General features: G+C 52.6%; 1 long non-coding RNA gene and 1 other non-coding gene across 38 annotated transcripts in view; both read left to right on the plus strand.

Moving 5' to 3' along the window:
- The first annotated feature begins 349 nt into the window (after positions 1 to 349).
- On the plus strand, positions 350 to 426 carry LOC113601700 (small nucleolar RNA SNORD112). Its single transcript, XR_003422982.1, has one exon. It is a non-coding gene; the product is annotated as a small nucleolar RNA SNORD112 (small nucleolar RNA).
- A 6,146-nt stretch (positions 427 to 6,572) lies between these two features.
- LOC106989217 (uncharacterized) overlaps positions 6,573 to 15,636 on the plus strand; it is a 112,635-nt gene continuing 103,571 nt past the window's right edge. For 31 of the 37 annotated variants that reach the window (XR_008299686.1, XR_008299689.1, XR_008299693.1 and 28 more), the window contains exons 1-2: positions 6,574 to 8,985; positions 9,957 to 12,959. This is a non-coding gene — a long non-coding RNA (uncharacterized LOC106989217). Of the gene's footprint in view, positions 8,986 to 9,956; positions 12,960 to 15,636 lie in introns of all 37 variants that reach the window. The other 6 variants (XR_008299682.1, XR_008299675.1, XR_008299687.1 and 3 more) reach the window with 3 other exon arrangements.

Genomic DNA, 15,636 nt, shown 5'->3' on the forward strand with positions numbered 1-15,636 from the left:
ATAGATGATTTTGTTTATTTTTTACGCAAACTACATCATAGTGTCCGTTTCCTTCTGCGTAGCTTAGCATTTGTCTCCACACAGGCATCCGCTTGGAGATAATAAAGATCGACACAGCGTTCCTTAGAACACACCTTAGTACCCTGTAATCTGCGTGCACCCGGGTTGCTTTAACCCCCTCACCGCTGCCCTGAAAGCCCCAGGTCCTTACCCCGTGGGGACGGAGCGTGGCGGCAGGTGTCAGTAATTTCTGAGCTCGGGATCTGAGGATCAGCTCACAAGTGTTTATGACATTATCACAAATGAATATATGGATGCATAAATTAGCAAAATAAAAGAGGGCCAAGCCTGGACCAATGATGACGAAGTGTTTATGAACAAAGAATCATGATTAATCCAGTTCTGCGCAAAATACTGAGGTCCATTAAAAGACAATAGGTCTCCGCTGTTACATTCTTTTTAAGAGCTGTTTAATATTCCGGGGTATGTAAGCACCATTGTTGATTAGACCCTCTCCTATTGTTCAAAATCCCAGCTGTAAACGTGCTGGGGGGCAGCGGGGGGGGGGGGATGGGGGAGAATGTGTCTGGATAGAAGCTTTGGTCAAAGTCCTGGTCGTTTGGGTGGGGGTGGGGGTGGGTCACAGGCTCATGGGTGTTTGTTCTATTATTTATGCAAATAAATAAAAGTGAATCCATAAAATAAAAGTGATCCTTGCACAAATGAATGAGCGCGTCATGAACCGAAGTTTTAATTCATACAATTTTGCTCAACCGATGCCCACTGAAAAGGACCTGAGCCGTTCCCGTTTTGTTATTGCTAACAGCCCTGCAACGAGCTTTTTTATAGCTCGGTCTGTAAACACATCCGTGGCTGTTCCTTTATCCCCATTTCTTGGAGGTGGGGTAGCTGGGTTAAATGGTTTGCAAAGTTTATTTTCACTGTGTGATCTTTCTTAAATGCCATTTTGACCTTGTCACTGTCTTGCTTTTAAATCCTCCCTCTGACTTCCTGGAACTTCTGGGATGTGATCCAAAAGCCTTAGCCTGGCACGTAGGACCCTTCGGGGTCTGGGTGGGAGCTTCCCAGCCTCTCCCCTCACCCCTTGTCCACCCCCACCCCTGCAGGCACACTGCGGGCCTGAGCTACTGCTCCTGTCTGTGTGGGCCCTGCCTTTTACACTTGGGGGCTTTGGCCGTGACCTTTCAACCAGCTTCTCTTGAGCCCTTAGGACCAGGCTTTGAAATGCACCCCACGTTGAACTGCCCCTAACACCTCCTTCAAAAGTTCAGCAAAGTACAGTCCCCCCAAAGGGCAATGCCTCATTGACATGTTTTCCTAGTTCAGGAGAAGGTTTTGCATTTTTCTAGAATTCATGACCAGCCACATGTTAATCCCCCCCTTTCCTTTGTCCCTGTCCAGTGCCCTCGGCCCCCTGTGTTGCCTGGATCTGACTTCCCCTGACTGAAAAGACCTCCCATTTTCTCCTGAGGACTGAGGCGTCTGCCCTGCACACTGGGTGAGTGCTATGAATGCCTTCAGACCACAAACACACGCTTGGGAGCCCAGGCCTCCCCCCACTGCCCCAGACTGCTCTGTCCTGCCCTCTGGGGTGCAACACCAGGTTCCCTCCATGCCTGCCACGAGGACCCCAGAACCCTGGGTCGTGGTCCGTGAGTGAGGGATGATAGCATCTCCCGGGCGAGTGTGCTGGTGATGGGTTTAGGGGACATAATCATGGCCCGGCAATGGTTGATTACGTCTTTTATGACCTTCTCCTTGCGAGAGGAAAAGGGGCCTGGTCCCAGAACCTAAGAAGGAGGTAAGTCTTCATATGTGACAGCAGAGCCACCGGCTGGGGGGATGGTGAAGGTTCCAGGGACAGGGTTGTGTTCGAGGAGCACAGGTTTTGGGGCAGAGGGACTGGGATGCCAGATCCACATCACCCTGGGGTCAGAGGGCCTCACCTGCCTGTGAGAGGGACAGATGTCCCCCGAGCTGCTCAAGGTTTTGGTCCTCTTTTTCTCCCCCCCAGGGTGGTGGGTGGGAGCCACCCTGAGAAGCCGGCCATCTTGAGCACAAACCCAGCTACAGAACGGACATGGCGTGCATGTCCTTGGCAAGGCCCCAAGAATTCCTGTGCCTCAGTTTCCTGATCGGAAAAGCATACGTACACACCGCGTAGCGATAGGCATAGTGAGACAATAGCAGAAATAAATCACTCAGCGCAGTAGCGGCTGGAAAACAGGAGCTTTTCCCATCTCGGCCCGTCTGAAAGGCTTCACCTTCCCTCCCGGAGACCCGCAGAGGAAAATAAAAAGGCTGGAAGAGTATGAGCAGGGAATAAAGGCCCCAGAGCAGGCCCCGCCCCCCCACCCAAGGGAAACACCGGCCTTTCTCTCTCAACACCCCGGGGCCGGGGAAGGGCTGCCCCCGCCGGCTTTAATTGGGTTCTCCTGAAAAGTTTGGCAATAGTTTATTTTATTTTATTTTTTTTATAAATATATATAAAACGTCAGACTGCTCTTCAGGCAGATTTTTTAGGCTTGTATTTTATAGACTTTGGCAAGGGCGGCTCGGAAGGAACAGTGGTTATAGTCTCCAGAGGTTAATAATTCCTGGAAAAACTTCTGGCTAAACCGGACTTCTGAATTTCACAGAAAACGCTCCCTGGGCCGGGCCCAGCCTGAAGGAGGTTTTTGTGCGTAGAGCAGCCTTACCTAGTGCAAGCACGGGCGCGAGTGTTGCCTTTTACACAAAAGTGAACTTCCTCGGCTGCTGTGGGGCACAAAGACTCCTCTCTCCAGAACGTTTGGTTTATTTACTCTGCAGTAGCTCACCCAGGGCTGTTTGTGGAGCTGCTTAAGTCTCTGCCCCTCTACCCTCTGCCCTCTGCCCGCTACCCCTCTGCCCCTTAGCCCCTGCTTCATGCTGAACCCCCCCCCTCCCCACCCCCTCAGGCAGGGGCAGGGACGCAAGGGCAGGGACAGGGACAGAGGCAGGGGAGCCCGCCTCTTTGTGTCTGGAGCTTTAATGGGGAGGGGAATAGTGCCTCCCTCTCAGCAGGAGCCCCTTCCCCAGCCTGCCTGCGCCCCTGCAGCCCCTGCAGCATGGGGGCTAAAAGGTTTGCTGCCCTGTGGCCTTTGCCTGGTTAGGGATTGGGGTCAGGTGACTTTTCAGACCAGAAACCTTTATTTGCAAAATTTCTCATGTGCGTGACTTCTGTTCCGCACCCCGCATTACCTCCCCTCCCCCACGTAATGCCGCAGAGACAGCTACGCATATGCAAATACCATTTTACCCCACATTTTCGAACGACAGTTTCAAAGCAATCCTTTAATAGATTAAAAAAACGAGAGCAGTGACAAAATAACAACAAAACCCCCAGGCTCTGACAAGCAGTTTCCCCAAGAGCCAGCTCGCAGCTCCTAAGGGGGGCTGCGGGGGGGCAGTCTGTCTGTCTGTGGGGAGCCAGCCTGCACTCTCCACCAGCAACACGCTGCTGCCCCCCCACGGCGGGTCAGAGCAGCTGTTGGGACCCCGACAGTGCCCCGGCTGGATTGGATTATCCGGAGTGGGACAATTAGGCTGCAGTGACAGGAGCTCCATCCCTGGGTCCCCGGTGTCTCTGCCCTCCCCGAATCCTACTGTCCCGTGGAAGCGTGTCCCTGCCTCGAGGGTGAGCTAGGGTAGCCTGCCCATTTCACAGACAAGGAACCGGCTGGCCCCTCTGCCAGCCTGTCACACACACACACACACACACACACACACACGCACACACGCACACGTGCACGCGCGCTGAGTGCCTGCACTGGAAACAAAGACAAGAAAACTCCTTTAGAAACTGCAGAACAGAGCCTCGTCTGGGGAGGGGTCCCCTGATAAAGGCCCCATCCGCCCAAAGTTCCTGGGAACCGAGCCTCCGTGAATGGGCCTGGAGAGCCAGCGCCCGATGCGCCGTGGGCCGCATTCATCAACATGCAGGCCCCTGGGCCCCGTCACCGGGCGAGGGGGCTTTCATGAGTCCCCAGAGCATCCAAGTCATGGTCCAGCAGCCGGCTGAATCCGTGGCTGCGGCCCAGCCTCCAGAAAAGGGCCCTGCTTTTCCCATGACCGGGCGGCCTCTCCACTCACCAGACCCCCCTCCTCCTACTTCCCCCGCAGGAAGGCTCCCCCCACCCGCTGCACCAGCCTGTTGCCCCAGAGAGGACCCAGGCCAGCCTTTCTGGGCCTGGGAGCTGGGGCGGGCACTTGGCCACTCCAGGTGGCTCGGCCCGGCCCCCCCCCGCTCCCCCCCGCCAGATGGGGAGTTGGCTGCAAGACAGCCCCCCACCTCCTCCGCCCCTGCCGCCCCCGCTGGCCCCGAGCACTCACCCCCATTCTCTGCTCCTCTCCCTCACTGCCTCATTGTGACAGAAGCGCTCCACCAGCCATCTCGGTGCCTTTGCCATTCAGCTCAGGGCAAGGTACATGGGAAAGTCTGTGCATCCTTGCACTGACCCCAGCCTGCCTCCTCTGCAGCCAGCCCCGCTCGGGACTTAGCTCTCTAGGAGCTTCTCAGAGGCCTAGACGTGCGGGCTGCCAGCCCGGGCAGGGAGCCTTGCTGCAGCCTCCCGGCCAAGTACCGGCCTGCCTCTCTCTGCTCGGATGCCTCCCGTAACAGGGAGCTCCCTCTCTCCCAGCCCGCTCAGGGCTCGCACACCGAGCTGCTTTGCCGAGCCCTCCCCTGCTTCTGCCTCTGCCTCCGCCGCTCCGCCACAGCCCCCTGGCCCCCTCTGCCCTCGGCTCTTTGCAAGGCGGCAAGCTCACTTCAGCCTTCTCGTCTCCGGGCTGACTGGCAAGCCCCCCACCCGCTGAGGGATCAGATTTGGGGTCCCCGTCCCCGTCCCGATCACAGCCGTCTACACCTGTCCCGGGCGCCTCTGCCCCTGCCCCGCTTGGGTCTGGGACGGAGCCCCTTTGCCCTGCTGTTCTGCCAAGAGCCCAGGGGAGGGCGTGGGTCTCCCCTCCCAAGTCCAGCTGCTCGGATCTCTCTGTGAAGCGGCGTCTGAGCCCTCCGTTTTTTATGGCCCCTTTGCTAGTTGCCAGGGAGAACGCTCTCTATGCAACCCCCTGCCTTTTCTGCAGGAGCCGCTGGCGGCTGGCCGGCCCTGGTCAGCCCGCAGCAGCGGCAGCAGCAGCGGCAGCAGGCGGCCGCGGTGGGGCTGGGGGGCTCCCGAGACAGACACAGCAGCCGGAGCCGGACTCCCCGCTTCCTAGCTGTGAGACCACGCGATTCCCTCTGCTTTTCAGAGCCTCGGCTTTTCCCTGAAAAGTAGATAAGAGCGGGGCTCCCTCCCCGTGAGACGGAACGAGATAAGAGTGGCCTCGCACACATCAGACACTTCATGAACGCTTACGGAGTAGACAGCGGGACCCAGGGAGGGAGGCGCACATGTAACAAGTGGCGCGCGAGGAGGAAAACCGTGTGGCCTTTCGGGAGACCCTGCCCCGAGGACAGACGGGAAGCTCGCCTGCCGGAGACCCCTCTGTGGGCTCAACCGCACGAAACATGTCAGCCAGAGGCAGCCCCTGGCCTGTGAGCTCACAGTAGATGCAGCAGGCGGCGGAAACCGCATTTATTGCATTTTCTGCATTTCTTGCATCAAGAATTCGCATTGTATGTGACTGCACCAGGGGCCCCAGGGTGAGGCAGGAGGGAACACTTTTCCCTGCCGCTGCATAGAAGGGCTAGCTTAGGCAGTGGTGGGGGGCCTCCGGGAGCCAGAAACCCAGTGGGGTCTGGGCATCCCACAGACTGTGGGAAACGGCCATCCACCCATGCACCCATTCTCCAAACCACCACAGCGTACCTACCTTCTCAGGCCCAGACCCGAGGGGGAGGCTGGCCACCAAGCAGTGCCGGTCAGCTTCCTGTCCTGGAAACTCAGCCTGGTGGGGGAGAGACACAGGGAGTAAGTCACCATGCATCAAGTGATCAAGGGGGGGATGATAACAGTGGAGGTTTCTTGGAGCCCTGCCTAGGGGCCGGGCTGTCTGCCTAGGACTCACCCCAGTGAAAACTCTGAGCGCCAGCCTCATAATCCCCATTCAGTTGATGAGGAAACTGAGGCAGGGACATGTGAAATGCCATACTCACCGTCTCTCAGCTGGTGTGAGGTCGGGCTAGGATGGAACCCCAGGCTGTCGGAAGCTCCCCACCACACCCTGCTGCCTAAGACTGTTCAGCAAGGCAGTGCTGAGTGCTGGGGGGGCGTGGGTGGGCAGGGGATAGATTGATTAGTTATAAGCACCTCCCAGCGGTGCTTGAGATCCCAGCTCCTCTGTGGCCCAATCCGTTTGAAGGGCAGATTCAAAATTAGGTGGGAGCACCTATGGGCAGAGGCTTATGAAAATGGCATTATTAACCTGATGCGGAGAGGGCCCTGCCCACCTCCAAGCAGATTGCAGATAGAGACGGAGGGGGCTGGGGCTTGTTTATGTGGACGGTGCGTTAGAGAGGATGGAGTTCATGGCGGGGGGGGGGGGGGTGGGGAGGGTGGTGGTGGGGGGAGAGCACTTACAGCTTCCTCCTGGGAAGGACTGGCTTTGGAGGGGATGAGGGCGTGATGGCTGAGAGCAGGGGGTGGGGGGGGGGAGAAGGGGAGTCATCAGGGCAGCCCCTCACCTCAGGGAGCTGCTCTAAGCTGGAACCCACTCTCGGAGGGAGGGTCTCCAACCCTTTTTCTGACAGGCACAGGGACTACGAGCCTCCCTGCTCCTCAGTTTCCCCAAACGTGAGATGGTGATGGAAACCAAATGTCACTGTGAGAAAAGCCCCTGTTCTCACAGCCTCCCTGCACCCCCCCACCACCGTTCCAGTCCTCAGACACCTGTCTGCTTCGGAGCAGTATTCAACAGGAGAGCTCTGGCTCCGGGGAGGGAGGGCCGAGGGAGGAGGGAGCGAGGAGGGCGCGATGTGGAGGGAGCGAAGGAGGGAGGAGAGCTGTGCCCCCGACTCAGAGAGGCGGTGAGCCAGGTCTGCATCGGGTAGGACTTGGGCCACTTAAGATTTGTGCCAACTCACGGTGCAGTGGAATCAGACAGTCTGAATTCTTCAGACACCAGCCAAGAGTCTGTGGCGCCCCCAAGTGCCACAAGGGGGCTGCCTGGGCCACATTTTTGAGCCCGGAAAGTGAGGAGGGGGAGACAGTCATTAGGGGCTGGTGCTTTTGCTTTTGTAGCTGCGCTTCTAAATGCGGGCGGGGAGAGGGGGCCAGTCCCTGCCCCGGGACAGCTGGGAGGGGGTGACAGGCTCTGGCTCGGGGTGGCTGCAGGCTGCACCCCTCCCTCACTGAGGGCTGTGCTGCAATGCAGCAGGCTGCCTGAGGGTCTGGTGGGAGGAACTGTCCGCTGGGTGGCCGGCAGACTTTCCAAAATGGGGAATGAGGGGTGAGGGAGGGAGCGTTTCCAGGGGGGCGAGGTGTCCAGGAAGCCCCCCCTCCCCCCCCGCCCTGCACAGAGAGTCTGGCCGCTGTGGACCGGCCAGAACTGGGGGAGAGGTGGAGGGGCCTGTGCTGGTCCCTAGGGTCTGGGGAAATTGGTTGGACCTGGGGTCTAGTGTTTGTCGGTTTGCGGTGGGAGATATGACTGATGGAGAAGGGGGACGCCGAGAGAGCGGGGAGAAAGGGGTTCAGGACAGTGAAAGCAGCTTGGTACACAGTTTGAGGGCAAAAGCACTAACTCCTTTCCTTCCAAAAAACCAACTAAAAAATAAAGCCAGAAAAAAAAAAAAAAAGGCATTTGAAAGCTAGAGAGCTGAATCCTTACCAGCCAAGCTGGGCTCAGGAAGGACTCCTCAGGTGGACTCCTCAGGACTCCTCGGCCCTGGAGGAGGGGGGTGCCGTCAGGTCCCTTTAGAGCCAGTTAAGAGGTTAACAGGACACCCCTGGGGGGCAGGAGGGTCTGAGGGGAACATGGGGAGTCTGCGGGAGGCAGGAGGGTCTGTGAGGGGCCTGGAGGGCCTGGGGGGAGCACGGGGGTGGGGTCTGAGGGAGGCAGGAGGGCCTGGGGGTGGCTGCTGGGCATCTTGTTCCTTAGCGTCCTTGCACCCTAGTCCTTTCTCCTTAATCCGCCCAACTCAGAACGGCTTGCTCCCACCAGCCCTGGCCCCTTTCTTGTACCCTTTCCACTTAAAAAAAAATTTTTTTTTAATGTTTATTTTTGAGAGAGACAGAGAGAGAGAGGAGGAGGCAGAGAGAGAGAGAGGGAGACGAAGAATCCAAAGCAGGTTCCAGGCTCTGAGCTGTCGGCACAGAGTCCGATGCGGGGCTCGAACCCACGAACCGTGAGATCACGACCTGAGCCGAAGTCAGATGCTCAACCGACCGAGCTACCCAGGTGGCCCTACCCTTTCCCTTTGGAGGCATTTGTTCCTATGAATCAGCTCCCTAATACCCCCCAACGTTGAGGTTGGACCCTGGGCCCCTTTGCTTTTTTAAATGGCTTCCCTTTTCTTGCCCCCTCCCCCCCGCTCTGTATTTTTACCTGTTGGTCTTTAAAACCTTCTATTCCGTAAACTTTGAAGCAACACAAAAGCAGAGGAAGGAATACCTATTTTTATTACAACGTACACAGTTTTCACATTGCTGCCACCCAGGTGCCAACAGCTGTCAGCCCCTCTTGTTTGGTCTGAGCCTTGTACTGTCCTCTTCCAACCCCCACCCCAGACTATTTTGAAGCAAACTCCAGACACCATATTGTTTCCTCCGAGCACATTTCAGTGCATATCTCTAAACAAGAAGGACTCTTTTCTGTTTTAAAAACATAGCCACAATGCCACTTTCACAGTTAAAAAATTAACAGCCTTTCTTTAATGTCATCCAACATCTATTCAGCCTTCAAATAGCCCCAGTTGACTCATAAATTTCTCTTGCAGTTGGCGCGTTCGAAGCAGTGTCCAAAATCTTTCCTGCATTTTCAGGGGGGGCGCTGGGCTTACAGAAGGTGAGTGCAGCCACAAACCCAGGGGTTTGACTGTGTAACCCTCACCTTAAGTGAATAACCCAACCTCAGTAAATCTCCGTTTTCTCACTGAAAATGGGGCAACTTCTGGGTCTCCCTAAGGGTCATTTAGAGGATTAGAGACCATGCACATGAAGCCCCCAGCCCTGTTTCTGATGGGTGACAGACACTCAGCAAATAGGAGGTGCTAGAATATTCTTTTTTTTCTTTTCCTGGAAACAATTTATTTATTTATTTATTTATTTATTTATTTATTTATTTATTTTTGAGAGAGAGAAAGAGAGAGAGGCGCGCGCGCGCGTGCACACACACACACACACACACACACAGAGTGCAAGCAGGGGAGGGGCAGAGAGAGAGGGAGACACACAAGCTGAAGCAGCCTCCAGGCTCTGACCTGTCAGCACAGAGCACGATTCTGGAAACATTTAAAGGGGAGTTGGGCCAGGGTGGGCAAAAGAGAGCTAGCTATCATCCACAAAGCAAAAGGGTCCCAGCAGTCCGGGCCCCCCGAGTGCCGTGGGTGAACCGCGTCCGAACAAGGGCAGTGCGGTCTGGGGACTGGGACCTCCGGCTGGCTCAGAATTCCACCCAACAGCAGACAGCAACCCTACCAGGGACCTACCAGGGACCCCACTGGCTGCCAGTCCACTAGGTGGCACTTTCTGCTGCGAGTCCAGGAGGGACCAGGACCCCGAACTGCTCTGGCCACCGCCCATCTCTGGATGTCCCGGGGGACTGCACACCAGTAAAACACTGAAGATTCAAAATATAAAAATAAAATGCATTTCTCTGTATGTCTTGCGAGATGTAGCTGTTTTTTCTCTTGTATAGATCCTGGCCCACTTGCAGAAACAGAGGGGATGAACATTTGCTCAGGCCAGGCATTGGTATGTCCACTCTGTCTTTAAATCGTCACCCCAGCTGTAGCAGATTTTCCCTTTATTTCACAGGTGAGAGGACTTTGAGAGGTTAGTGACTTGTCCAAATTCTGCTAGGAAGCCAGACCCAGGATTCCAATCCAGGTTTGTCTGATTCCTGTACATAATGGAGAGGTGGAAGGAGGGTTGGGGGGGTCTGCTGGATGGAGGCCTGCCTCCGTGAGGCCTCAGCAGGTGGAGAGGTGGTGTGGAGGCTGATGCCTGCTGGCGAGATGGGTGAACAAATTCATGTACAGAGGGTGGAAAGATGGATGAGGAAGAGAGAGTAGTCAGTTTCTCAGCAAGATCAAAGGCTTTCTTGGTCTCTGAAGAGATGTTTCCTCTGAGTGGAGCTTGCTGGTGAAGCTCCTGCCTTTTGTTCTGCCTCTGAGTGTACTGACTGGCTCAGGTGGCTCTGGGACAACAGGTCTCCTGCCACCTCACAGACACCAGGCCCTGGCTGTGGTGCTGGAGCTTCTCAGCAGCGACTCTCAGTCTCAGCGGTTTTCACACTGTGATGAGAAACAGCAGGCAGCCTTCTTCTGCTGGCTCGGGATGACTAAGCCCTGAGCCCAACCACATGCCCAGTCCTTTGGTAGCCACTTGGCATAATTTTACCTCCCCTAAATCATCACAGTGACCCTCCATGATAGCAATTACCATCCTCAATTAAGATACAAGAAAATTGAGGTTTAGGAATGATAAGTGACTTGCCCCAAATCGCGTAGGGAACCAGGATTTGGACCTTAGTCTGCTTTTTCCTTCTAAACTCCTACCCTCTTCCCATTTCTTTTTCTCTAAGACTGTGCCTGAAAAAAAATTTCACTCCTTGGGGTTAACCCTTGTTCAACTCACCCTCCTGGTCTATCAGGGAGCTGGACCTCTTATCCCCCAGACTCTAAATTTATTTCTCAAGTAACACTTTCTCTAGTTTGTCCTACTCGTGACTATCACACATATAAAGGTCAAACACACCACTGACCTCTTGCAGTACAATTCAGTCAAATTTCTAGTAGTTCCTATTAGGACTGAATGCTAAGGGAAGCGGGTGTAAAAATGACTCTAGAGCCTGGAGGTATACAAGGAATCAGCCTAGAGGGAATCAGACAGAGGGCTGAAAGACAGATCAGCAAGCCTCCCTGAAGGCCTGGCTCAAATTCAGCCAGATATGTTTTGATAATCTGCTTATGGGCTAAGTCCTGTTACACATATCCCAGATGCTCAGGCTTAATTCACGGGTCTGACATTGACTAGTTTAGTGAGTATGTAACCTCTGTGCCTCAGTTTCCTCACTTGTAATATGGGGATACCAACAGTACCTTATTAATGGGTATTTGAAAATTAAATGATTTAAACATTTAAAGTGCTTAAAACAATATGTTTCCCATATGGTTAGTGTTCAATAAATATTTCATGATCGTTAAAATTATAATTGTCGTAACTGTTTTTATTGAGATGTTCAATATCTCCGGCTGCTAAGATCATTTTATGCGTTCTGCAGATAGCTGGGCCATATAGCTCAGAGAGGCATGTGAGTTTGCCTTTGGAGAGGGAGTCGGTGAAATAGAAACACATGTATTAATTTAAGACTAGAAGACTTTATCTCCAGTTAGGGAAATGAGAAATATATACACCAAATGGATATGATCCATCTAATGAAATGTTAAGCCTCGGAATAGGTGAAAGTCCCCTGAAGGAATTTCCTTGGAGGTATTGAGAATTACAGAGAGATTGAATGGGAGCTGAAAAGAAGCTGAGGAGGAGGGCAAGATGAGCAATCAAGTTGTCTTGGTTCAACTTCATGGCTTCTAGAAGCAGTGGGCAAGTTCCCTAAGCTCTTATATGTGTTCTTCTCAAATTTATTTCTCTATCTGTTTTTTTCTTCTTTTTTTTTGGTCGGGGGGAGGAGAAAATAATCACTTTAGAAATGTTTCTTTATTTGCTCTTTTGAGAGTGGCCAGCTGGAACAAAGAATTGTTCCATTGAGCCTTACCTCATGGAGGCCATGAGGACTGGGAGACCTCCTCCCCTTTCTGGGTAGAACGTTTGCCACTTAAGCCTAGGCAGTGGACAGCTGCATGCGGGGGTGTTCCTGGGGGAAGGGTACCTCTGGATGCCCTACTGGCTAAGTGACAGGGTAGGGGGTTAGCATCTGTGCTTACTTGCTGGCTACGATGGGTGCATGATGTGATTTTAGCATGACCTGACGCAGTGTCTGTGCAAGTCCTGTGGGAACTGTCACCACTGCACTTTCTCTAAGAAGGACGGTGTATTTATTCACCCAGGGCTATTAGTATACCCTGGAGATGCCCTGTGCTCCTGAGACTGTCTGTGTGGGAGGTCAGACGAACCCCTCTACTCACCCACACACGTATTCACACACTCTCCTTGTATGCTGACAGTGGGGTATCAGAGAGCAAGAACTACAAAAATGAGGCAGTGGGGAGAAGTAGGGAAGACAAGACTCTGGGGCTCAGCATCTTTCTTGCTGTGTGACCACTTGTAAGTCACTTAACCATTCTGAGGCTCAGTTCCCTCGTGTGTAAGATGGAACTAATAATGTTTGCGCAGATATCACCTTCTCGGTGGGGTTTGTGTCCTTCTTGTTGCTTGCTGTCCCTTTCCTGCTTTATTTTTCTTCATCGTTCTTACGACTGGCTCGTATACCACATATCGTACTTATTTATTTTTAATGTTGTCTGTTCTGTCTCTACCCAGGGGATAGTAGCTCTCAGATTTTGTCTGTTTGGTTCATTGCGGTATCCCAGGACCTAGAACCAGTGCCTGGCACAAAACGTGTGCACAGGACTCTTGGAGGGGGTGGGGGAGAAAAAAAGAGATGCTGTTGAACTGTACCCACCCCAGAAGCCTGGCGATGCATGCAAAGCAGGCAGCATGGTGCCTGGTGCAGAGTAGGCATTCAATCAATATTGGCTAATTATGATTATTATGTGTAATTCACAGGACTGCTGTGAGGATCAAACAAGATAATGTATGCTAAGGCATGCTGTGAACACTACGTGCTGGGTACAGGAGGTACAACATTAACGATCCTCTGCTCCTTGGAGGGAACTTGCACTTAAACTTTATGCCTTTCGCTTCCATACCACCTGGGAGGGAGGGCAGACTGGTGGGTCGTTGCCACCTGAGACTCAGAGAGGGGAAAGGCCTTGGCCGAGGCCGCGCAGTGTGATGAAGGCAAAGGCAGGAGCCTAGGTTCCCAGCCTAGCGCTCTTCCCATGACTCTCTCAGAAGAGTCCCCAAGTGGATACATGTATGTGTGTATTACCTGATACACACGTATCCGTAACATATGTACGGTTTTAAACTTAATTGATTTTTAACTTTTTGTGTCTCAAGAGTGTCACCGTGGTCAGCGTGCTGGGCACCTACCAGGCCTGTCTGGAAGGGTAGGCAGGAAAATGGCTATATTGTCAGTAAGGGTCAGAGCAGAAGCCTTTGGAGTTTCTGGGAAACAATTTGAACGTCAAGGATCTCCTGGCAGAGACCCCCCCCGAGGGCAGCCCCATTTCATGCAATGAATTTTAGTTTTCGAAAGCACATCCCTTAGATGGATTTCTATTTTCCAGGGCACTTGTTTAAACTTTGATGCCGTGTCCAAAAAAGAACAGATCCCAACAATTTCCTGCCCGAGGCCCATCCTTCCCGAAACCCTCGGCTTGGCCTGAGCGTCGAGATAATTCGTTTCTCTAATCAGATTTGGGCGGGGGGGCTGTTTGGCCAGTGGGGTGGGTGGGTGGGTCGGGGAGGGGGGTGTGCAGGGTGGGAGCTGCCTGAGGAACTGTCGGTAGCTCTCTGCACCCTCACGCTGGACCCACGAGGGTGCCGCTGTCCTCAGTCTACAAATCGCCCAAGTCGGGGCACAAGACAGAGAGGCCAGGTCACGTCTCTGCAGTTACACAGCTCATGAGTGCCTGCTGGGGTGGAACCTGGTCTGTCTGTCTGTCTAGCACCACAGCTCGGGCGCTGCTACAGAGGGAACAAAGATTTGGGTGAGGGGCTCAGAGACAGGGTGGGGGTGGGGGAGTTTACTTGGTTGCCTTTGGTGTGAAAAATAATGGCTACTTCTGCTCAGGGACCAGGGCTGGGACTATCTCACAGATGGGGAAACAGGCATAGGAAGGTCAGTTAACTCGTCTGATGTTGCCCAGCTCGTCCGGGGTTGAGGCTGGATTTGGAGGCGGGTAGCGTGATGTGGGCACGTATGCTCTCACCATTGGTGATGGTGCCTTATGACGGTGAGCACGTAGTCATGCAAAGCAGAGATGGCAGACAGCGTTCCAGGATCTGGGTTTGAGTCCTTTTACCATCCCCTGGCTGGTGTGCTCTTCAGGCAGTCGTATGTATTAATTGTCCCCCTTGACGGAGGCCTGCAGAGGCCCTGCCAGCCGCTGCCCCATGGAAAATATTTGTAAAGAATACATATATGTGATAAAATTTTATATACGTGAAAGGGGGAGGGGAGGGCACTCAGGAGGCTTGGGAGTGACCATTGAAGGCAGAGGGCAGCAAGGGGCTAAGAGTGGGGGCATTGGAGGTGGGGGTCATGTGGTTGTTTATGGGTTTCAAGAATCAGTGAAATGAGAGGGGGACAAACCGCCCTGGGGCAATGGCCAGAAGCAACCCTGAACCAAGGATCGTGATTAATTCTCCACAACCGAGGAACGTAAAAAGAGATTGGAGTGGTTTGTGGTTATTAATTTTATTATTAAAATAATAAAAGAATAAATAACATAATGAAGACCTTGAATACGGCAATTGTGAGAATGTATTCTGGACAAAAGATTATGATGAATCTAGGTCTGCTAACTTGACATTAACAAACAAGAAACGTCTAGGCTAGTTTCTTCCTTTGAATGGGGTTTTGTGTTCCATAGAATGGGCGCACTGGGATTTTTCACCAGAGAGGAAAGATCTTTGTGGGGAGGGAAACTGTGGATGGCTGTAGGTGGGGCTTAATGGGTTTTACTGAATAGTTAAAAATGAATGAATGCATAAATAAAATTAAAGAGGTCCAGGCATGGGCCAATGACGAAGATGTGTTTTTAAACAAGGGTTATGAGTAGTAATCTGTTCTATCCAATGGTAGTTATTAAAAAACAAAACAAAACAAAACAGAGACAAAGCCCAGTAAATACAAAGGTGTTGGGATGGCGGTAGGAAGTGTATCAATAGTCCTATAGACCAGTCATTGGTCTTGAGCTAAATGGTGGATTCAAGTGTGTTCGTTGTATCGTTAAATATGAATTAGATGAGTAAATAAAAGAAATGACAGAATGAAAGAGGGCTGATAATGAACCACCAAAGATGATGTTTTATGAATTATGGATTCAGATGAATCCACTTAGGTATAATTGTGGACCACTTAAAACCATAAAACGAAAACAAAGCTCTTACCTCTGTGGATAAGAAGCATTGGTATATAAGTACTAACATAAGTATGGATCGCTGTTTTGGTTCTGCATTAGTGCTGACCTGATGTGTTTATTGTATTTTAAAAAATAACTAAAAACAGTAAAAGGGATAAGTAGGAAACAATGACGCGATTATACCTGGAATCAAAGATTGTTATTACTTCAACTCTGCATATCTGAGTCCATTAGGAAGAAGATCTGGGCTGGTTCCTTTGTGGGTAAGAGCATAGAGACAGATACTCGTAATGGGAGTCATTCTTTTTTTTTTTTTGATTAGG

Source organism: Acinonyx jubatus, chromosome B3 (genome assembly GCF_027475565.1).
Source record: "Acinonyx jubatus isolate Ajub_Pintada_27869175 chromosome B3, VMU_Ajub_asm_v1.0, whole genome shotgun sequence".
Classification (NCBI taxonomy): Eukaryota; Metazoa; Chordata; class Mammalia; order Carnivora; family Felidae; genus Acinonyx; species Acinonyx jubatus.